We start from the raw sequence: 25,214 nt of genomic DNA, 5'->3' as shown, positions 1-25,214 counted from the left end.
TTATAGCTGGTTTTCCAGTTGCATATATGTGAAATTTCTCATACTTTGAAATAAGTTGGAAGAGGCCCTCATTGAGCTCAAAGAGAAGAGAGCACTGAATAAACTGGTTTCCAAAAGGTTGTGTGAATGCTGGAATGCAGTTACCTTGAAGACCTTAGGTTAAAGTGGCTGTCTAGAGTGGGTTGTCATGCACATGGCCACTACCGATCTGTCTCTTAAACATCTCTGCCTCATTGGCAACTTTAACCTGGCATAGGAGGTTTAAAGAGTTTTGATCTACCAGCAGAACAGAAACCAGAACAGAACAGAACCAGCAGAACAGAAACCAGAGTGGTTGGGAAATGCCAGGGATTATTAGTGAAGAATGGTGTTGATTAGTTGAAGACATAAGCCCCATTGCTATACTTTTTGCAAAGAGTGTCATTCTGTGAGGGATTAGTCTTCACAGCTACTATTATTTGATGTGTTAGGTGGATGTGATGGTTGACTTCTGTATAAAGGATGTCTTTATGACATGAATAGCAGACCTCAGTCTACAAAAGTTTATATTGGGCATCTATGGTAAGAAAATATTTTGTTTAGAAACTTGTATGTGCTTGGGCAATTGTAGGAATTCTACTGTCATAAATATAGTTAGGTACTGTGCCTGGATGGTGGTAAAGGGGAAAGGTCATTGCCAACGTGGTCCAGAGCTTATTTGGTTTGCAGAGGAAATAGGATGGTTGAGTGGATAGAGGGTTTGGAGTCTGTTCTTGCATGTGAAGCCATGATCTGTCAGGTGTCAGCTGTGTGATTTTTGTGTGTGTGATTTTTTTTTTTTTTGAGTTAAAGTTCACATAAAATTAACCAAGTTAACCATTTTAAAGTATACAATGCAGTGACCCTCAGTACATGCACAATATATTATGGAACCATCACCATTAACTTCGGAACATTTTTAACACCTCAGAGGGAAACCCTTTACCCATTAAGCATTCACTTCCCATTCCTGTCTCTCAGTATTCCCTGGAAACCACTGATCTGCTTCTTTCTCTATGGAGTTGCCTATTCTGGACATTTCATATAAATGAAATCATACAAATGTGAATTATTGTGATTGGCTTCTTTCATTTAGCATAATTTTTTAAAGGTTTATTCATATTGTAGCATGTATTCCTTTCCTTTAATAATCATTGCTTCCTTTGAATAATTCAGTTATATAGATGTACTATATTTTATTTATCCATTTATCAGTTGATGGATATTTGGTTTGTTTATACCTTTTGACTATTGTAAATAGTGCTAGGAACATTTATGTACAAGTTTTGCTTGAATACCTGCTTCAGTTCTTTTGTGTACACACAAAGGAGCAGAATTGCTGGGCCATATGGTAATTCAATGTTTAACTTTTTGAGGCGGCATCAAAATGTTTTCCATGACAGCTGTACCATTTTACATTTCTACTAGCAATGTTCTGAAGTTCCAGTTTCCCCATATCCTTGTCAATACTTGTTATTTTTAAAGTTTTTAATTCCAGTTAATGAACAGTGTAATATTAGTTTCAGATGTGCAGTATAGGAATTCGAGTCTATACATCAGTGCACTCCTTAATCCCCATCACCTATTTAACCCAACCCCCCACCCTCTGTTTTTTTGTTTGTTTGTTTTGTTTTGTTATAGCTATCCTGGTGGGTGTGAAGTTGTATCTCATCGTTTTGATTTGTGTTCTCTTAATGACTAATGATGCTGAACACCTTTCATGTGCTTGTTGGCCACCTGTATATCTTTGGAAAGATGTGTATTGAAGTTCTTTATCCATTTTTTTCATTGGATTGTTTGTCTCGTTGGTGTTGAGTAGTTGTTAAGAGTTCTTTTTTTTTTTTAATTTTTTTTTCAACGTTTATTTATTTTTGGGACAGAGAGAGACAGAGCATGAACGGGGGAGGGGTAGAGAGAGAGGGAGACACAGAATCGGAAACAGGCTCCAGGCTCTGAGCCATCAGCCCAGAGCCCGATGCGGGCTCGAACTCATGGACCGCGAGATCGTGACCTGGCTGAAGTCGGACGCTTAACCGACTGCGCCACCCAGGCACCCCAAGAGTTCTTTATATATTCTGGATACTAGACCTTTGTCAGATGTATTATTTGCAAATATTTTTTCCTGTATTGTAGGCTGCTTTTTCATTTTCTCGATAGTAGTTTGCATATAAGCATTTAATTCTGATGAAGTCAAATTTATGTCCTTTTTCCTTTTGTTGCTTATACTTTTTTTTAACGTTTATTTATTTTTGAGAAAGAGCAAGCACATAGGCACGTGCAAGACAAGGGGGGAGGGGGAGAGGGAGGGGTGGAGTGAGGGGGGGAAGAACAGAGAGAGGGAGACAGAAGATCCAAAGTGGGCTCAGCACTGAGAGCACAGAGCCCGATGTGGGGCTCAAACTCACGTGAGATCATAACCTGAGCCACCCAGGTACTGCTGTTTCTTACACTTTTGGTATCATATCTAAGAATCCATTGCCAAATCCAGGGTCATGTCAGTTTACCCCTATTTTTCTTAAGAGTCTGTAGTTTTAGTTCTTACATTTAGGTCTTTGATCTGTTTTGAGTTAAATTTTATATATGAGGTAGGGTCCAACTCCATTCCTCTGCATGGATATCCAGTTGTCCCAGCACCATTTGTTGAAGGGGCGTGTGTTCTCAACCCTACATTTTTCATTTGTGAAATGAAAGTGATAAAAAACACTTGTGTCACAAAGTTGTTGTAACATTAAAAAGAGAGGGTGTATATTGAACAGTAAAAAAGTCACTAAAATACTTGTGACTGTTATTGTTCTTCCACATACATATCTCACTTGCACAAGGCCTCTATAAGTTAGTGTCCTTCATCAACCACCAGAAGTCGTCCATGTAGTGCATAGTGAGTCATGACATAGAGGACTGGGGATCATGTTGTACCCGGAATGCAAAGTCACAGGGTCGCTGATGCAGGAGGTAGTTGGAGAGATTGAATCTATCCAAAATTGAAAGTCTCTTTCCTTGTAGAGTATTTGTCAAATTCTGTTGCTGTTCCTCTCAAATTTAGGTGTCCTGGGTGTGTAAACATAGTTTTTAAAACTAAAGAGTTTTTAGGCATCGTAGAAGAATAAAGGCAGTTCTTTTTACTGGACCAGGAATCCTCACATTTCACTGTATCAGCTTTTAAATGGCTAGAACTGAGACTTTCCTGATTCAGTGGCTAGTAATCTCGGTTCAGTCAACAAATATTTCTTGAATTACCATTATGTGCTAGGCACTGTACTAAATAATAGAGATATAATGCCTTATCATACAAGACCAGACTCTTCTTGACCCTGCATCCCTCTTTAAATCTGTTCCTTTCTACAGTTGTCTAACTTGCTGAGTCTAATTGCTTTCTCCTAGTCCCTCTTGAGTCCCTGCTAATCACATCTTTACCTCCCCTCCCCAACCAAGCCTTCCACATTGTAACTCCATCCAGTGAGTCAGTTCTCAGTCTTTTACTTGATCTTTCAGCAGCATTTTACACAGTTAAGATTGTTCTTCTTTCATTTAGCTTCCAGAACAGTGCTTTCTCTGGATTTCCTCCCACCTTACTAGAGGGTTTTTTCTCAGTCTTTTTGCTAGTTCCTAATCATCTTCCTGATTACTAAAAGTTGGGAGTGCTGTTACTCCTCAAACCTCTGTTCTTCGTTATCAACCCTATTTCCTTGCATTTCACTTGGTCTCATGACTTTAAATACCATCTATACGTCATCAGCCACATTCCAATGACTATGAGATTTTATCTCCAAGTTAGACCTCTCCTCTGAATCTTATAGTCTGATATTAAAGTGCCTGCTTGATATCTCCACTTGGATATCTAATAGACCTCTCAAAACTGAACTGATTTTCCCTTCCAAAGCCCACTCTTTCCTGTAGTCTGTCCCATCTCGTAAATAGCAGCTCCCTTCTAGTAGCCCAGACCAAAACCCTTGAGTCATCCTTGGTTGTTGTCTTTCTCTTTCTTCCCACATTCAGTCTGTCAGCAAACTCTGTTGGCTCTACTTTCAGAATGTATCTAGAATTGGTCATATACCACTCTCTCTCCTGCTTCCACCTTTTCCAAGCCATCGTATCTCACCTGAATAATTGCCATAGCCTAATTCTTTTTTCCCTGCTTTTGTCTTTGCTCTCCTACAGCCTGTTCTCAACACAGCAGCTTGAGGGACCCTATTAAAAGTAAGTTCTTCACTCAGAGGCTTTATGCTTACCTACAAGACCCTACAGAATCTAAACCCCCACTTACCTCTCTGGCTTCATCTCCTGTTCTCCACTGTGCTTACTTCGTCCAAGTCACAAATGGCACCTTGCTCTTCTTCCAACAAACCAGTTATGTTCCTGCCTCAGGGACTTTGCTTTCCCCTCATATCTACAAAGCTTTCTCCCTCACTTCCCTCAGGTCTTTGCTAAAGTTCACTTTCTCCAGTACTCCCTATCTCCTTCCCTTTCAAACTCTGCTTCCCAGAGCTCTCCTTAGTCTGGGTGCTCCTCTTACCCCACCCCCTGAGACTGAGCACTAAAGCTATTCCTCTCCCTCCTGTTTGTCTTTAAGTTTATAGTTGAAGAGTCTCTTCAGTTAAAAAAGCAATTTGAAAACTGCTCGTCTGTGAGGTTAGAAATAAAAAGCAGAGATTAGCGGCCATGAATGGAGAGGGACTTAGCAAGGGCACACTTATCCTTTCCATTTTGTGGATCAAAGGCATGGTCCCTATTTTACAGTCTTGGAGATGGATACTGTAATACTGTTCTGATGAACACAATGCTCCTATTGTATCAAGCCTTCCCCCCGCAAGTACTGTGGCTCAGGTGTCAGTATTTTGTCTTCCTTCCACATAGTACGTCTTGGTATTCTGGCAGTTCTGTTGGGACCTCTTCCCCATGGTAGGCCCTGCTCAGTGAGTGGAAGAGGCTCAACTGGTACTGGTAGCAGTATTGGGATCTATGTATTAAAGGCAGTTAAGAGTTACATATAATGGAGAGGGAGTGTTGATTCTACTGTGAGATGTCCAGACCCTAAAGAAAAGGGCAAACAGATCACATCTAGTGCCAGTCTCCCTTGATAGCAAGTTCAGAGGCTTCATCAGTTTTTCAGCCTGTCTGCATTATCATGGGTTATTGTTAGTATAGCCTGGAGTGGTGCGTGTTTTGATATGCCGTTTTTAAAACACAGTGCATTATTTCTAATGAATTTTTAACCAGCAGGTATTATATAAGTATATTCTTCTTGCCTTGGCTCTTTTCCTAGATAAGCTGGTTTTCTTTTTTTTTTATTTTTTTAAATGTTTATTTATTTTTGAGAGAGACAGAGACAGAATGCGAGTGGGTTGGGGCAGAGAGAGAGGGAGGCACAGAATCTGCAGCAGGCTCCAGGCTCCAAGCTGTCAGCACAGAGCCTGACACAGGGCTTGAACTCACGAACTGTGAGATCATGACCTGAGCCAAAGTCGGACACTCAACCGACTGAGCCACCCAGGTGCCCCTAGATGAGCTGATTTTTCTAAATGACAAATGAATAGATAAATTATGCAATTTCAGGTAGTGGCAATAGTGCTATGAAGAATATTAATGTCCCATAATAACAAACACTTGGATCATTTCCGATTTTTCTCTCTTAAACGATACTGCGATGAACAAACATCTTTGTACTTATGCAGATGTGTGATGTTTGTATTGCATAGATCTGAAAGATGGAGTTGCTGGATCATCTAAACATATAATCAAAATTTTAAAAAATACTGCCAAATTCGTCCCCAAAGTGTCTATACTAATATTATAAACATAATTAAAAACAGTAATGTGTTTCAGTTTTTCAGTAATATTTCCTTTATTTTTCAGTCACAGTAGCAGCGTTGAGTACATGTCTTTATTTAAAAAAATTAACATAAATCTAAAAATCCTCATGCCTTCACTAATTAACAAATTTTTGCCTCTCTTAAAAGTTTTAAAACCTCATGCCCCCTTGTTTTCACTTTTATTTCCCTGTGGTTGAATATCTTTTCTCGAGGTTTTGACCATTTATATTTCTTTTTCTGTTTTGTTTTTTTTTTTTTTGGATAGCACAACAAAGACTGTTAGTTACCTTTTATGATCCGTTCTTCCTTCATCTTCAGTAGTGGGAACCCCAGCTTTTAGCCAAGCCCATTGATGCCCATCTAGAAGACTACATTCCTTGGTCTCCTAAGAGCTAAGTACAACCATGTGAGTTTTAGCTGATGGTACACAAGCAGAAGTGTTTGGTGTGATTTTCTGAAATCTCCTTAATGGGAGAAGGCACTCTCTTCCTCATTCCTCATCCCTCCTGTATTGGAACACAGATACATTGATGGAGCTCTACCGGCCAGCTGTGCGTGAGCCAGAAAACCTGGGCCTCTGACCATTTGTTGGAGTCACTGTACCAACTTTTAACTTCTTTTGCATGAGAGAGAAGTTTAACTTCTATCTTGTTTAATCACTCTTATTTTTGGTTTTTCTGTTATATGTGGCATAACAAATACTTGTCTTATTTGTAGGAGTTCATTGTGTTGCAGATACTCATCTTTAATATAAAAATGGCACACATTTTTCTCCAGTCTGTTCAAGTTCTCTCCCTTTGTTTGTAATAGTTTTTAATTTTGATCTCAAATTTACCTGTCTGTGCTTTTGTGACTTTTGATTTTGCTTTTTTTTTTTTTTTTTTTTTACTATTTAATGGACATTTTTCCTGCCCTGAAGATCTAAACATAGAATCTTATATTTTCTTATACTCTTATAGAAAATTTTAAGTCTTTAATTATATTGAATTTATTTTTATGCATAGTGGAAGGAGGAATCTTGTTCAGTTGGCCATTCATAACAAGTAGCATGTCAAATTATTAATAAATTCTCATATGCATAGATTGGTTTTAGAACTCTGTTTAGTTTCATTGGTCTTTGGTTCTTTGCCAATAATATACCTTTAGTTACTGTAGCTTTATAATGTGATTTTTGGTGAGGCAAGGTCTTCTTTCTTTGTTCTTTTTTAGAAATTAAAGGTTAAATGGCTGTAGCACAATATTTGGAAAACATGTATAAGGTGAAGAGTCTAACAATACAAATGAACATTTGCTCAGTACCCATTGCTCAGTTTAAGGGACATATATTGCTATTACTTTGTCTTTGTCCCCTTACCCTAAAATTGTCTTGACTCTTGCACATTTTCTCTTCCATGCAAAATTTTAGAGTTAGATTATAAGTTGATCTTAGAATTAATTCATACCAGTGAAGGCAGTAATAGTGTCTTTATTAATAACTGCTTTCTGAAAAACAATAAAGTAATTATTTAAATGCTTTTACTATTTAAAAACAATTTGATGTGATGTGAACAGTGGTTACGAGATACTAGTTGAATGTGATTGTGAGCTCTAGTAGTTGTCAGTTGAGCATTTGTTTTGGTGGCTTTTGACCATTACACTGTTTTTATTGTTTTATTGAGATATAATTGACATATAACACCATATTAGTTTCAGGTGTACAACAGAATGACTCAATATACATATATATTGTGAAATGATCGCCACAATGTCTAGTTAGTATCCATTGCCCCACAGTTACAATTTTTTTCTTGTGATAAGAACTTTTAAGATTTAGTCTCATCAACTTTCAAATATACAATAGAATATTATTAACTGTAGTCACCGTACTGTACATTATATCCCCAAGACTTATTTATTTTATGGCTAGAAGTCTGTGCCTTTTGACTACCTTCACCCATTTTGTTCACCTCCTACTCTCCACCTCTGTCAACCATCAGTCTGTTCTTTGTATCTGTGAGTTTGGGTTTTGTTTTCTTGGGAGGTTTTTTAGATCTCACATAAGTGAGATGACACAGTATTTGTCTTTCTAACTTATTTCATTTAGCATAATGCCCTTAAGGACCATCCATATTGTCACAAATGGCAGGATTTCTTCTTTTTATGACCGAATAATATTCTCGTGTGTGTGTGTGTGTGTGTGTGTGTGTGTGTCTGTGTACCACATTTTCTGTATCCATTTATCCATTAATTGACACGTAGGTTGTTTCCATGTCTTCGTTTTTGTAAATAATGCTGCAGTGAACATGAGGGTGTAAATATCTTTTTGAGTTAGTGTTTTTGTTTCCTTCAGGTGAATACCCAGAAGTGGTCTCGTGGGGTCGTAAGTAGTTATATTTGTAAATTTTTGAAGAACCTCTGTACTGTTTTTCATAGCGGCTATACCAGTTTACTTTCCCACCAACAGTGCACAAGTGTTCCCTTTTCTCCAGTCCTCACCAGAAGTTGTTATTAGTTGTGTTTTGATAATAGCTACCTTAACAGGTGTGAAGTGATAACTCATTGTGATTTTGATTTGCATTCTCCTGATAGTGATGTTTAGCACCTTTTCATGTACCTGTTATCAAAGAACTTGTTGCCTGTGTTTTCTTCTAGGAGTTTTATAGTTTCAGGTCTTACATTCAATCTTTAATACATTTTGAGTTGATTTTTGTATATGGTGTAAGATATTGATCCAGTTTCACTCTTTGTGTATGGTTATTGACTTTTCCCATCACCATTTATTGAAGAGATCATTGTTTCCCCCATTGTTTATTCTTGACTCTTTTTGTCTAAATTAATTGACCATATGTGGGTTTGTTTCTGGACTCTATTCTGTTCCATTAATTTATGTGTCTGTTTTTATTCTAATTCCACACTATTTTGATTACTGTAGCTTTGTAATATAATTTGAAATCAGGGAGTAATGCCTCCTGATTTTTCTTGTTGCTCAAGATTGTTTTGGCTGTTCATGGTCTTTTGTGGTTCCATGCAAATTTTGGAATTGAAAAATGCCATTGGAATTTTGATAGGGATTGCATTGAGTCTGTAGGTTGCATAGTTATGGACATTTGACAATGTTAAGTCTTCCAATATATGAGCATAGAATATATATACATTTATTTATTTGTGTCTTCAATTTCTTTCATCAGTATCTTTCAGTTTACAGTGTACAGGTCTTTCACCTCCTTGGTTAAATTAATTCCTAGGTATTTTATTCTTTTTTTTTTTTTTTTAAGAGAAAGTAGTTGTAAATGGTACTTTTTTTTTTTTTTTAAGTTTATTTGAGAGAGTGCACGCACACGCGGGAGGGGCAGAGAGAGAGGGAATCTCAGGCAGGCTCCACATGGAGCCCGGTGTGGGGCTTGAACTCACAAACTGTGAGATCATGATCTGAGCTGAGACCAAGAGTCAGTCGTTTAATCGACTGAGCCACCCAGGCACCCCGGGATTCTTTTCTTAATTTCTAATAGTTTATTATTAGTGTATAGAAACACAACTGAGTTTTCTCAGTTGATTTTTGTATCGTGCAACTTTACAGAGTTCATTTATTATATGAGTTTTTTGGTGGCGTTTTAGAGGGTTTTTTATATATGTAGTATGTCATTTGCAAACAGAGACAGTTTCACTTCTTTCTTATTTGGAAGCCTTTTATAAAATTTCTTTTTCTTACCTAATTGCTCTGGCCAAGATTTCCAATACTGTGAGAAATAAATGTGTCAAGGGTGGGCATCCTTGTCTTGTTTCTGTTCTTAAAGGAAAAACTTTCAACTTTTTAACCACTTAGTATGTTGCTAGCCATGGGCTTGTCATACATGGGCTTTCTTTGTTGAGGTACATTCCCCTCTATACCCACTTTGTTGAGAGTTTTTATTGTGAATGGATGTTGTATTTTGTCAAATACTTTTTCTGCATCTTGAGATGCATTATAAGATGCAGATGATTTTAAGTTTTTATCCTTTATTTTGTTAATACGGTATTTCACAGTGGTTGATTTGTGGATGTTGAACCATCCTTGCATCCTTGGAAAAGATCCCACTTAATCATGGTAGATAATCCTTTCGTTGTATTGTTGAGTTTGGTTTGCTAATATTTTGTTGAGGAATTTTTGCATCTATATTTATCAGGGATATTGGCCTATAATTTTCTTTTCTTGTAAGGTCCTTGTCTGGTTTTGGTGTCCAGGTAATGCTTGCCTTGTAAAATGAATTTAGAAGCCTTTCTTCCTCTTGTTGTTTTTTTTGGAAGATTTTCAGAAGGACCATTAGGCTGTTTTTAATTGTTGTTTCTTAGTCATAAGTATAGTTTAATTTGTACTCATAATTGGCTATTGCTTAAAAGTGGAACATGTGTGAAACAGATGTCAAAACGTCATAAATTAATGAGCATAAAAAATGATAATTCTGAAAAACTATTTCAAGATGTCCTTTATGGAATACATAAGCTGCATTCATCTGATGAAAATTTTTATGAAACATCAAGATGTCTCTAATACTAAACAAGCTACATGATTACAGGAAGCTGGATAAAGGATATAAGGGAATTCTCTGTTCTATCTTTTCAGTTCTTGAAATCTGTATTTCAAAATAAATGGGTTTTTTTAAATCATTATAATGTAGAAACATTAGCTAGGCATGCCTTATGTTTACAGTTATACATGTATTCATACATGTGTATAACTGGCATTTGCTATTGCCTATTCTTAAAGTCACTCTAGAGAAAATAATTTTGGATCGGTTCACTAAATATAAATAGCAAAGTAAAGACATGCTATTGAATCTCATGAAATATAGAAGGGGCCTAATCAAATTAAGGTGGATTGTCAATTGAAAGACTCCATGTTGTATTAAATAAGGAAGAGGTTTGCTTTAAAATTTATCAACTTAACTATACAGTGGTATTGTAGACAGCTGGATGTTTATTTTATTGTAATTGATCTTCCTCTGCTTAGGTATTTAAAATTCTAAAAAGAAAAACTTAAGCAATTGAAAATGTGAAAAAGGAAAAAATATGGGGTTATTCAATCCAATTTGGCTTTTCATTTATTGGTAAGAAAAATCTACAATGTACTGTTTGCTGAGAATTTCTCTCAAAGTGTAGCATAAAGCCATCTCTCCTGTGTTGACATTTTAAAACAACTAGGAGAGCCTTGGTAGCTCAGTTGGTTGAGCATGACTCTTGATTGCAGCTCAGGTCATGATTCCAGGGTCATGGGATTGAGCATGGAACCTGCTTGAGATTCTCTGTCTCTCCCTCTGCCCCTTTCACCTGCTTGTACTCTCTGTCTCTCTCTAAAATTAATTAATTAACTAATTAATTAATTTAAAAACTAACCTTCGACTTACAGAAGAATCTCAAGTATCAGTTTTAAAAATCAGTTTGTTGGGGCGCCTGGGTGGCTCAGTCGGTTAAGTGCCAGACTTCAGCTCAGGTCATGATCTCATGGTTTGTGTGTTTGAGCCCCACATCAGGCTCTGTGCTGACAGCTCAGAGCCTGGAGCCTGCTTCAGATTCTGTGCCTCCCTCTCTCTCTGCCCCTCCCTGGCTTGCGTTCTGTCTCTCTCTCAAAAATAAATAAACATTTAAAAAAAAATCAGTTTATTTTGGATGCTATAATACAAATGAAATTTCAGCCTACATTTCAGTATACTTTTGGTGCTAAGTCCCCATCTTTTAATTTAATACATTTGGTTAAAAATCCATCTTTCAGTTTCTTGATAATTTCACTGGACAACATATGATTTTCTTTACATGATAAAACAGTTCATCGGTGAGTAGAAGTCAAAACTTGTCCTTAGATATTATCAGCATAAAGACTTTACCATGTGAACCTTGTAACAAATCTTTAATAATATGTTGACCTAAAATAGAAAATTTTACTTAAATTTGTTTTATCATGTGTCATACAAAACTTTTTAAATTCCTAAGATTTCCAATATTACTTAAAAAAAAAAAAGGGTTTTTTTAATGTTTATTTTTAAGAGAGAGACAGAGTGCAAGGGTGGGGGAGGGGCAGAGAGAGAGAGAGAGAGAGGGAGACACAGAGTCCCAAGCAGGCTCCAGGCCCTGAGCTGTCAGCACAGAGCCCGATGCGGGGCTCAAACTCACAAACCATGAGATCAGGACCTGTGCCTAAGTTGGATGCTTAACCGACTGAGCTACCCGGATGCCCCTGCAATATTACTTCTTAAAGCTCATTGGTCAAAAAAGGTTGAGAAACACTGATCTGCACTGAAATTGTGCTATTTGATGTCAGCTTGGGCCTGCCTGGATCCAGAATGGCCAGACTGGAAAAGACATGTACTATCATCACAATGTAGGGATATGAAGTATCCTATGATGAGGCCCTTTAACTGAAGAGTACAACATTGCTACTCACTTTCAAGAGGGTAATAATTTCCCCCTTTCAATCCATTTTCAAGAGTGGACAGATACATGGGCATGTGTATTGCTCAGCTCCCTTCATTATAATCAAAGATTAGAATGTTCAAAAGACTCTTGGCAGCTAAAAACTATAGTAAGTATTCACTTACATATGATGGGTTTTTTGGTTACAGATTTAATGAAGAGAAAGACCAAGTGAAGGAAGAAAGTAGAGTATTATGAAAGCAAGAGCTTAAAGAAAAATAGAGGATGAAGTTGTATGAGTAGAATCAAGGAAGAATCATGTATGTTTGCATGTCAGAGAAATTGGTTTTAAAGAATAAATATCCAGTTAAAGATATCCAGTTAAAGATATGATATCCATATAAAGATATGATAAATATCCAGTTAAAAAGCCTGTTTATAATAAAAATACATAGGACATATATCAGTTTGCTCTAATTTTATTAAGTACAGCCGGCTATCATGGAAATGAAACGTGCTTCTTTCTCTCTGTATTATGTCTGCTCTACTTAATACCAGCTTCTCCTGCCATGTTGCTTATAATGGATGCCCCTAAACAGTGGCCTTAGTCATCAAATCTGAAGGACCTTTAAGATCTAGAACTCTCAGCTTATTACAGTGTTTCAGTGCTTCAGTTCCAAGTAGCCAGGAGAGAAAATGTAATTGGCCTGCCTTAAGTCATAGGCTCAATGGGGCAGTTCTGTGCATCACATACTTTCCAGTTCCTGGTTACTTTCCTGCTACCACTTCTTGTATGCTTGGCCTAGACTAGGAAAAAAGTCCTCTTTTATAACCAGTTGTGCTCTCTGTCTCTGATTTGTTATAAAGTTGCCTCTCAGTACTAGGGCATTTGTAATGGGGGCCAGGGGTGCTGGTCTTAGGTTCAAAGCATATACTAAACCTTTTCATCAGGTAAGACACAAGATTAAGCTGAGCAGTTATCAGAAATGTCCAAGAGGACCCCTTCATCCTAGATAGCATCAATCAATTCCTCCTTAAATTGATGATAAAAGATGACTTTTTAACTAGTCTAGGTCTTGGCCAAGGAAACAGAATAAATAGTAGCATATTAGCAAATTGCCTACCCCCTTCTTCCTTCTCTTTCTCATTAAGTGCTTCCTCTGTGCCAGGCACTGAGAGACAGTGGTGAACAGGCAACAAGTTCCTTGCTTTTGTGGAGTGGATATTGTGTTGTAGGGATAATACAGTATGTGTAAACAATAAATAAAACAGTTCCAGGTAATGATAAGTGCTATATACAGACAGTAAACTGGATAGTGGAGTACAGAGTAATGAGATGAACTTGGTCAGGAGAGAGGAACAGGCTGTTGGAGGAACTGAAAAAAGGCCAAGGAGAAAGCAGTGCAAGGTGAAGTAGGAGAAATGGTAGGCAGATTCTGGAGCTATATTAGGTTGTGGTAGAAGAGTTTAGATTTGTTCAAAATGGAGCATTTGAAACAGGAGAGCAATTCACCCTGTTATTTATCACTTTTGTGCTGTGTGGAGAATAACTGGAGTATGGAAAGGCAAGAGTGGAAGCAGAGGCCAGGTAGAAGGCTGTGACAGTAGTGCAGGTGAGAGATGATCATTTGGGCCAGCTTCTAGCAATGAGAAAGTCAAAACTGAGAGATTTTGGAGGTAGGGTTGACTTTACTGAGTGAGTTTATATTCCAGAGATGGCCTATATTTATGGCAGATAGCCATTCCACTTGTATGGACTTCTAAACACCTACCAAGGTACCAGTAAAATGCCGTCAATAACATATTCTGATTATGTATGTACTGGACTATGAGGTGGTCTGTCTATCCAATAAGTAATTAATAGTAAACCCTTGCTAGGCCTCATCTGCAGAATAAGGAATCCCTCAGTCCCACATGTAGAATGTCAGCTGAATAAAGAACTTTAGGAATGTCTCAGGGGTCTCAGGGTACCTGAAACGAAATGACAAGTCAATGAGGTAGGTTTGGTGGCTTCTCTGACCCTAGACTTGGACTTGTGATTTCAGTCTGACATGTCACATGTATGATCAGCCAATAAAGTCATGAATAAACTTACTTGCTCTATTACAGCAGTTAGCTCTTTATTCTCAACACTCCTGCTGTCAAATTTCTGACTCTGTGCTCAGCCTCCATACCTGCTTTTGGACTTTTGGTTTGGACTTCTATCATGTCTCTTTTGGGCTTCTTGCAGTTGAGCCTTGCTCTCAGTTCTGCCTTCCTGTCTGATCTCAGTATCCACTTCCCCAGCTCCCCCACTGCCACCCCAACAACACTCCTTTCATATATATTGAATGAAAAAAATTTTGTGCTGAAATCATAACTACAGAACCCCACCAGAGGTAGTGATTCAGACTTGTGCCTCACGGGTGTTTTATTTAGGGACTCCTCTTGAGCCCACAGGACTACAGCCTTTTTCTTTTGCCTGAAACTGTTTTGTAGGCAGACAGTGCTTCATGAGCTCTTCAGTGGGCAAGCTCAGAGACTTATTGGATCAATGCAAAAATAAATTATCTTATTTGTGATAAGACTTAAGATATATCAGGATTGATTATTATAGGGGATCAGTGGAGCTACAAAATAAAATCCTGAGCTGTATCCAGGGCAAAACATGAGAAGTGGGGAAGCAGTGGGTTCTGTTGAAGGACACATGTGAGACCTAAAGAGACACATCTAAAAATTGTGCAAGTTGTCAGCTCAAAAGAATCTGTATATCCTTTTTACCTGCAGATACTTCCTTTGGGCTTTTGCCCTGTTCCCCTGCCCCATTTTTCGTTTGGGGTACTCCACAGCATCTGACAGTTCATACATGAAGAAAATATTGTTGGGGTGCCAGTGGCTCAGTTGGTTAAGCATCCATCTCTTGATTTCGGCTCAGTTCATGATCTCAGGGTCATGAAATTCTGGTTCCATGCTGGGCTTGGAGCCTGTGTAAGATTCTCTCTCTCTCTCCCTCTCCCTCAGCCACTGTCCCACTTGCGCTTGTGGTGTTCTCTTTCTCTCTCTCTCTCTCTCTCTCTCTCTCTCTCTCTCTCCCTCCCTCCCTCTCTCTCTCTCTCTCTCCCTCCCTCCCTCTCTCTCCCATTCTCTCTAAAAAAAAAAAAAAAACCCAAAAAAACAAAAAAGAAAATATTGTTGCATCCTCTTTTATGCTGTGTGCTGGCTACATGTTGGGGAGATGAAGATGTATAAATTGCAGTGGCTTTCTAACCCATCTCTGCTTCATCCCTGATTTATCACACTGCCACCTGAATCCTTTCATCTTCCTGAGAAATGATAGCAGTGCTATAAATGCCTAATAAATACTTTGTGAATAAATGGAAATTACTTCCAAGTTTTTTCTTCTGTCCAGAGAATCTTTGCACTGTGCCTTTGTATTTATGTGTCTTCTCCAAACCAAATCTCTTATTTCACTGTTGTGTTACATTTTTTTTCTTGCCCTGATAATTGCAGTTCTTCCACATTTAAAGTCTTCTGCATTTTCCATTTCTCTCCTGTTGATTTAATCTCACAGGTCACTTGTTCTGAAAAATTATGCTTTATTTGTGGCATTATGGCATGTCTTATATATAATTCTATTTCTGGATATGATCCCTTTTGTGAATATGGTTTTAATTATGTCTGAGTCAATTTTATTGTTGAACAAGCTCATTTTCTTAGTTATGATTATAAAGTTTGGTAATATAGGAATATACTTATAGTCTGGTAATACAGTCTGAAGTTCAGATAGGTAGCATTAATATTAATCATTGGTTTTATGAATCTGACTTTAAATTTTACTCCATTAACTATATCTGTTATGGTTTTCTTTTATATGTCTATTTTATGTGTCACAATTTTATCACTCACTAATTTATTAGGTTTTCGAGCTTTCTAAAAAGTAAAATTGGGGCTAAAAAAAACTTTGTTTTTGTAATTCAGGTTACTACAATAACTTCAGTGTTCTATATATTTATCTCCTTCCTTCCATTCTTCCTGTCTTCTTTTTTTTTTTTTAATTTTTTAAAAATGTTTTTATTTATTTTTGAGACAGAGAGAGACAGAGCATGAGCAGGGGAGGGCAGAGAGAGAGAGGGAGACACAGAATCTGAAGCAGGCTCCTCCAGGCTCTGAGCTGTCAGCACAGAGCCCGATGCGGTACTCAAACTCACAGAGTGTTAGATCATGACCTGAGCTGAAGTCAGATGCTCAACTGACTGAGCCACCCAGGTGCCCCCTTCCTGTCTTCTTAATGTCTACCAAGATTTCAAGACCATTCTTTTCCTAGAAATTGGGAAATCTGGGAGTATGGCAGGGACCACGTACTGACTACCCCAGCTCCACTAGTCTTAATATGGATATGCTATAGGACAGAGGGGGCTTTGATGTTCGAGAAACCTGGGCCTAGATCAGTATTTCCATTTCAATTTCTCTTAGCCTCTGTTTCTTCATCTGTGGAATGGAGATAATGTTAATCTCAGCGTTGGCATAAGAACATTAGATAATACCTTTAACTGCTCAGCACAATACTTGGCATTATGCATACTTTAAAATGATGATGTTGGGGCGCCTGGGTGGCGCAGTCGGTTAAGCGTCCGACTTCAGCCAGGTCACGATCTCGCGGTCCGTGAGTTCGAGCCCCGCGTCGGGCTCTGGGCTGATGGCTCAGAGTCTGGAGCCTGTTTCCGATTCTGTGTCTCCCTCTCTCTCTGCCCCTCGCCCGTTCATGCTCTGTCTCTCTCTGTCCCAAAAATAAATAAACGTTGAAAAAAAAAATTTTAAATGATGATGTAATAATGGTAATCTTCCCTTTGAGAGCCCAGTATACGAAGGGTCAGTAGGCATAGCAGCATGCCTCTGCCTCTACCCCAGCCCTTCACATATACCTCTTCCTCTCATCTAAGGAATACAAGCCCAAGATGAAAGGCCAAAAAGAGGAAGCATACCTAGTTCTTCCTTTCTTGCACTCCTTGTTCTCTGTTGTTAATGGCAGCAGAATTGCTGTAGAGGTGGTCTTATGTCTGATGTATATCCATTCCTTTGATTCCTCCAGTGGGGGCCTACAGAGGGATGGTCTTACTCTGAACTCACCAGTAAATTTTTCTTCAGGTATATGGGTATTAAAAGATACTTTTAGATGTTCTAAAAGCTTAAGGTATGACCATGAGAAAAAGTGGCTGAGACACGGTAGAAAACAATATCAACAAAATTATCATTGTGGAAATAAGGTCAAGAAACTAAGAGGCCAGGATATCAGATGGATTATCTATTTGGTGTTGAAATCAATTAGAGTGTAACAAATAGTGTTGGAGTGACAGTGAACCGAAAGCTAAACTCATCAAGGAATGAAAGGGAAACTTAAATACCATAATAAGGAAGGCTAGTGGGTGGTAGAATCTAGTGATACATAACTCTGAGCAGGGGATTTGGGGAGAGGGATTTGGACTGGAAGTTGCAATGAGGAACAAGAAAGGCATTTACCAGGCTCGTGTTCAAATGGCATGGAAGAGAAAAAGAGTCATCATCTAAGAGGGCTACAAGGAAAGCAGTGTCCTCAGGGGGAAAGCCCAGAGCCCAGTTTCAGTTTAAATAAGAAGGCAAAGGAAGCTGAAGAAAGCTTCTGAGAAGAGGTCCAGGATATGGGGATTTTGCTGGTATCTCCCTATGAGTCCCACAGGGGTCAGTGGAAGGATTTCAGGAGATAGGAAAGAGGCTTAGATTCCATTATCAGTATTATCATCTGTTCCTTTCAAACATCCTTAATCCCTTTGCACTTCTCTCACTTCAGCAGTCTTGCTTGGCTAAACTACAGTGCTGATTAAATCTAATTTTTTGCCTGTTCCTTGCCTGTAAAACCATGCTGCTGAGCTTGCATTAAATTACTGATCATAACTTCAAGTGGACCCATGACGTTTGCTGGAAGTCATACTAGATTTCCAGTCATTTTCTGTTTCATCTCCTCCTAAATGACTATTGCATATCTTCAATCTCATCATGTCTTCACTATCTCCTCACCACTCTTCAGTTTCAACTGATGACCATGCTTCCTATTTCAGAAAAGAAACAGGAAAAAAAGAGCTTTTACAAGCTTTTACCACCACAGATACCTAGTACCTGCAGCGGTATTCATATACCCTACTTTCTCTCCCATTGCTGTGAAAGAGCCAGCCTAGCTAAGGTCTTCATAATTCTTTCATATCAATTTACCCCCTTCTTAATCAGTGTCTTACACATGAAAAAATAGGCTTTTATTGCTCCCATCTTCAAAATAATCCTTCTTGACACCACTTTCTCCTCTATTGTCTTATTTCACTTGAACTTCACAGTAAAAGTTGAAAAAGAAATGTCTACATTTTGTTGCTAGTTTTTCTTCTCCCATTTCGTTTTTTTTTTTTTACCCAAGCCAAACAGATTTCTGCCCCACAATTCCATCAAAACTGCTCTTATCAATATTGCACTGTATGTTAACTAACCAAAATTTAAATTAAAAAAAAAAGTTCTTATCAGTTACTAGTGATGTCCATATCTGTCATTTCTCAATAATTATCTGACTTAACATTCAGGAGCAGAGTTATCACTCTCCTCCTTGAAACACCTTCTACACTTGGCTTCTAATATCAAATATATAATATATCGCTGTTAAGATCGTGCCTTGCTTGTAATGTATGCAGAAACATGAGAGACCTGTGGAGAATTGTCTCACAAGCCCTATCTCTCTGGCCACTTCTTTTCAGACTTCTCCCCTGACTCCTTGTCACTTCTTCAAACTAGAGCTGCACTTTCCAGTACTGTAGCCACTAGATACATGTAGCTATTTAAAATAAATTTTCAGTTATTCAGTTGCCTAGCCATATTTCAAGTGCTCAATAGCCACATGTGGATGGTGGCTACCTATTGAATGGAACATATATATAAATATGTCATCATCACAGAAAGTTCCTTTGGATAGTACTGCTCTGTGTATTTGAGTACCAGAAGGCCCAGCCTTTGGATGTTTCTTCTAACAGAAATTTATAGAATCTTGTAGAATATGATATATTATAGGATAAACATTTCTATATATTTCTTTCTCTTTTCTTTCTATATTCCCTCCCTTTATCATCTCCTCTAGTCTCAAGGCTTTAAATGTGACTCAAATTTGGATCAGCCCAAATCTCTCCCCTAAAGTCTACACTTGATTCTCCAGCAGCATTCTGCATATCTGTACCTGAGTGTCCACAGGCATCTCAAAAGTAACATCCCAAACTGAACTAGTAACCTTCCTTGCCACCACTCCCTCTCCTACTGACAATTCTGTTCTTCCTGCGGTCTTTCTAGTCTCAAAATGCCCATTCTCTTCTTCCAGTTGTTCAAGCAAAACAAAAAAGTAACAGTTTTTAAAAATCAACCTGTAAATTCATCTTGACCTCCCTCTTTTCCACAAAGCTCACACATCTGTTCCGTTGACTCTTGTTTCAGATTCTATTTAGAATCTGACTACTACTCATGCTTCCCCTGCTACCAACTGGTCCGAACTAACATCATGTTTTGCCTGGATTATTTCAGGCGTATTTGGCCCCTTTTTGGAGTCCCTGCTTTCTCTCTTGTCTCCTGTAGTCAGCTCTTATCACAGCAACTAGAATGGTCTTGTTAAAAAGTAATTCAGATCGTGTCATTTTTCTGCTCAGAGTTCTTCAGTAGCTCTGCATCTCACCCAGCAAGAGTCCGAGTCTAGTCACAGTGGCATTCTCATTCTTGTTGAAACAGTTAAGATGTGCTCCCACCTCAGAACACAGAGCCATTATAGTTGGTTTTCCTCGACCTCCTTTCCCCCCAGCTCATCTCCACACATGTACTTCTTCCCTCATGGTACTGGCCTATTGAACAGACCAGGCCAACTGTCTTATAAAATGATCCATACCTTGAATTTCTCTTGTTTCCTTATGGTAGTAACATATTTTGCTACTGCCCACATTTCCTATAACTGGACATTAGATCTCCAAAGTTGGCTAAAGCTAAATATTTTTGGCAAGAGAACTTTGTAAGTAATACTTTGATCTTCACATTGCATCATATTGAGAGAGGTACATACTATCTGATTGTCCCACAGCTAGTGATGCTGTGTTTAACTAGGGTGTTAGATGGTAACTTTCACATCCCTCCGTTATTAATTTACGTTTTTATATTTATTAACACAATCTGAAGGGTGAACGTTATGTTTCTTTAATCCTGTGTGATTTTAAGTGTATAGTTTAGCTGTGGAACTTTTTTTTTCAAATGAAATATTTTTTGGAGATCCAATATATAAAACAGACGAAAGCAGAGCTATTCTGGTTGCAGTGGGAAATGCCTAGTATTGGCAGCTTCCAAGGGAACTCTGACCAGCATACTTTGCAACTCACAGAGCCTGCCTAAACACGAGGAAACGGAGGTGGTCTTAAGTCTACCTAGCATCTCACCAGAAAGGCTTAATATACTGTCAGAGCACAATTTGGGGGGCTCTGTCACTTCCTTGGAAAGCTGTGGTTGTGGATGACCGCTAGAATGGCACTTGGATTTTCCCTGGCAGTCCGCCCACTGTTTTTAGTTGTCTGAGTGCTTGCTTTGACATTCTATCTGTTCTGCAGATGTGAAGATTTGAAATTACTTCATTTTTAGTGTGTGCTGGGTTGCAGTCTCTTTTTTTGTTGTTGTTGTTTCCCTTTTGGAAAGTTTTTATCCACAAAGAATTTCAGATTCAGACATTATTCATCTTATGTCTGGAACACTAAAATCTCATGAGCTCCCATATGTCTTATCTCTTTCCACCTTTAGAATATTCAGAATGCTGCCACAGCTAAAGTCAGTTTTATCATTTTCTTGGTGCTTGCTTCATTTCTATACCTTACTTATTGTACAGGATAATGTGCCTTAGTAGAGAATTCAGTAAGTAAATTTGGTATATAAGATGTATGATGTACATTTTTATTTTCATGGAAAGATGTTTCCCTATATTAAGTGGAAAAAGCAAGTAATAAACTATAATTCTTATTTTTGTTTTTAAAAAAATCATATTCATGAGGTGCCTGGGTAGCTCAGTCAGTTGAGCATCCAGTTTTGACTCAGCTCATGATCTCAAGGGTTTGTGGGTTCAAGCCCCATGTCAGGCCTTGTGCTGAAAGCTTGGAGCCTGCTTCGGATTCTCTGTCTCCCTCTCTTTCTGCCTCTCTCCCATTTGCGTGCATGTGCTCTCTCTCTCAAAAATAACCATTAAAACAAAAAACACATTCATAAAAATCCTCATATCTGTTTATGTTGTGTATATATGCATAAAGCCAAAAAATGACATTTACAAAAATGTTCACATTGATACTCTCTCTAGGTGTGTGTGTGTGTTTTTTTTTTTTTTTTTTTTTTTTTTACTCTTTGTGTTAATCGCATGTGTGTACTCTCTTTTTTTTGCGGGAGGTAAGTTTTATTTCTATAGTTATTACTTTTATGAAGATTAAAACTGTTATTTAAAAAGTAGGCAACAGAGGCACCTGGGTAGCTCAGTCAGTTAAGCACCTGACTCTTGTTTTTGGCTCAGGTCATGATCTCACAGTTTGTGGGATCAAGCCCACATCAGGCCCTGCACTAACAGTGCAGAGTCTGCTTGGGATTTTCTCTCTCTGCCCCCCTTTCTCTTGCTCACTCGCTCGCTCTCAAATAAGTAAGCTTAAAAAAAAAAAAGTAAGCAACAATTTTGATCTGTCAAGTCCAAATTGCATTGAAGTCAATTCTAAGCCCCCTCCCTGGCTTTCTTACAGCCATGCCATACTTTGGGATTTTCCCCTATTCTCTTATCATCCTATTAAAGCAGTTGTTTCTATTTATTTTACTCCAGGTTCCTGGTCATCTTCTAGAATTGCCCACTTGGCTCTGACAAGCATCTCTGCTCACTTGTACCAAATTTAACTTGGCAGGAAGGGAAAGTAAGATGTAAAAATTATGTTCTAACAGGAACTATCCCTAGAATGTGATCTTCATCAGGGACCAGGAGAGCCTCAATAAATACCTATTGAATAAGTTGATGTATTCTTTTTGTTTCATTTCTTTTATCCCATAAGTTCCTACAAGACAAGAGCTTTGTTTGTTTTCTGTAGTGTCCTGAACATTTTGGGTACTTAATATGCATTAGTGAATAAAATCTCTTAAGATTCATAATTTACTTAATAAAAATGAAATTAAAATCTGTTGTCAACTTTGACCAGAACTTACCTCGAAGCCTGTCTTCATATTTGATCCTGGAATAATACCAAACTCCTGGTAGCTCCTCACACATCTCATGCCACTTCCTGCCTTGCTTTCTTTGTCCACAAGGCATTTTTCCCTTTCTTCCTGTAGCCAGCTACTTCTACTCTACCCTAGAGTAGAAGTCCTTTGCAGTCGTCCTTTCTGGGATGCCTTCCTTCATATGAAGGTTAGTTGTCTTCTTTCTCTGCCTACTCGTGTTGTAAGCTGTTTGAGGCAAAAATCACTGAATTCGTGTTTTCCTCATCTTGAAGAGTACCTGGCCCTCAGGTGTTTTTTACATTGTGTTGAATATATGTTATTCCAAAGTATCAAATTATTTTTATCAATAGAATATGATTTTATTTTTATATGATCGCCTCCAAAATAAGAAAAAGACTTAGAAAAGGAAAATATTTGAATAAAAGTAACGTGAAATACTACTGGCAGAAAGAACTATTGTTGAGTTTTTGAATATATAATAATTTTTAAAAATTATAGAATAGTAGAACTTTAACCTGTAAATTTTCCTTTCAGAGCCACTAAAGGTATCAGTAGCTTTTCAATTTACATGCATTAAAAATTAATAGCCAGTTCATTATACTTTTTTCTACATCAAATAATAAAAAAAGTTTTTTAGCAAAATACAGCTATTTCCTAATTCAAAACAGGAAAAAAAAAATTGTTTTTCCTCATATTCCCTAGACCCCAGAGCCATCTTCTGTCTTGTTTTCCCAGAAGAGAACATCAAATGCCAGTGAAGGAAACGACTTGACCAACTTACTGAGATGGTCAGTACAGAAGCTAAGCTGGGATGAGAAGCTCCTGATCACTGACCTGGCACTTTTCCCTTCAGCCATATTTCCTTTTCTCCACTGGAATAAAAATAAAGGTAAATTTTTAAACACTTTCTAACTCCCATATGCTCAAAGTAGGCCTGCTGCTGAGATACTCTTATTTTACCTTTAGTCTTATTATTAAGACATTAGCCCTAAACCTAAAGCTTTAATTGTCTTTCATATTCATGTATTCAGTTTCTTGGAGCATCAGAAAAATCTTGCCTTCTAAGAGATTTCCTAATTTACTTTCTCACCTATTTTTGAAGTGAACATAACAAATAAAATACTCAGGTCTCCTTTTTTTATCTTCCAAGTAGTTCAATGGTATATGTTTTTGTATTCCTCTAAATTGTTCTCTTGGGATCAGTTTCCATACTGAGTCATCCACCAAATAGTGCCTGTGTTTTCTAGGCAGACTGATAGTTTTATTATTTCTAAATGACTCATTACTTCTGAATCATCGCACCTTGTGTATTCTGTTAAATAAAAAATTTTTAGGTATTTTTCTATAATTTTTTTTCCCTTTTGCATCTTCACGTGTCCCATCTAAATGACATGGCTATATTAGCCAATTTTCTTTTGTGTCTGTGATTTCTGTTGATCATTTTCTTCCTGAACCCTTTCAGCAGTTGGGATAAGCAGTGGAAGTTCTGTACCTCATACTCTCAGCTGCAGATGTTTCCTGAAATAGAACACATAAATAGCAACATAAAAAATATGTGTAACACCAATCTCTGTTTTCCATCGTTACATTTATTTTGTTTAAGGTTTTAATGTCCTAGATTTTTCCATGAAATTAGGGAGAAACACCTATAAAAAAAGAGAAGCTTTGTTTGCACGCAAAATCTTTGTAATTCAGCATGTTGAAAGAATGAAATACTTTTCTCCCTTGACTTCTGTGTTTTCTGGGCTGGTTTTCTTCCTGCCCTCTAAAAATTCATTCTCTGTCTCCTTCCTTGCATCTTTTTCGTCCCCCTGTACGTGGCAGCCTTCCTCAGAGTTTTGCCTTTGACCCTTTTCTCCATGGGTGCCTGGTCAGTGTTGTCCATGTTATGGCTTTAAAACCACAAAGTCTGGTGCTTATCCCAAATCTTTATTTCAACTCCTGTCTCTTCACTGCCAAGTATATCCTTCTGCATGAGAAATGTCTTCTGGATACTCCACCCAAACCACCATGCCTGAAGCTGCATTCATCTCCCCTGTACCCTTACACACACCCACCTCACCCACCTCATGTTCACATCTCTCTAAAACTCATTTGTAATTTTAAAAATTTATTATCAAATATTATATATTATTTCTCATATTAAAGTATCAGTACTTAAAAGACAAATATCAGTTTCTACTCCCAAGTTGGCCCACTCCTCAGAGATAACCACTGTGGATTTGTTCTCAACTATTTCTTTTATTATTTGCCTCCATATTTATAAATGCATATATTGCAAATTTGTCATTCATTTATTTTAAACATCAGGTCTTGCCTTCCTAATATAAATTTCAGTTCTCTTTCCCCTTTTTCATCACATTAACAAAATAAAAGGTAAAAATTATGATCATCTCAATAAATGCAGAATAATGAGTATTTGCCAAAATTAAATAACCATGTGAGATTTTTTAAAATCTCAACAAATTAAAACTAGAAGAGAACTTTCTCAATCTGATACAATACCTATCAAAAAATCTGCAGCTATCATACTTAATAGGTGAAAGATAGTATACTTTTCCCTAAGATCAAGTATAAGGCAAGGATTTCTGAACCAACCACTTCTATTCAATATTGTTCTAGAGATCCTAGCCAGTATAGTAGGCAGTAAGACAGTATATATTGTAAAGGAAAAAATAAAACAATCTCTATTGTCAGACAACATGATTGTCTACATAGAGCATCCCAGGGTATTTACCAAGAAATACTGTAATAAATGGATTTAATGAAGTGGCA

General features: G+C 37.7%; 1 protein-coding gene across 3 annotated transcripts in view; it reads left to right on the top strand.

Moving 5' to 3' along the window:
- Positions 1–25,214, top strand: part of PPP2R3A (protein phosphatase 2 regulatory subunit B''alpha) — a 210,679-nt gene that overhangs the window by 7,719 nt on the left and 177,746 nt on the right. For 2 of the 3 annotated variants that reach the window (XM_023260541.2, XM_045036402.1), the window contains exon 1: positions 23,192–23,328. The exons of the other annotated variant lie outside the window; for it this stretch is intronic. The gene's annotated coding sequence lies outside the window, so the exon portion shown is untranslated. Of the gene's footprint in view, positions 1–23,191; positions 23,329–25,214 lie in introns of those variants that run through there. 3 annotated transcript variants of the gene reach the window in all.

The sequence above is a fragment of the Felis catus genome, chromosome C2, assembly GCF_018350175.1.
Source record: "Felis catus isolate Fca126 chromosome C2, F.catus_Fca126_mat1.0, whole genome shotgun sequence".
Taxonomy (NCBI): Eukaryota; Metazoa; Chordata; class Mammalia; order Carnivora; family Felidae; genus Felis; species Felis catus.
The sequence above is the reverse complement of the archived record's forward strand: the minus strand, read 5'-3'. Positions and strand labels throughout refer to the sequence as shown.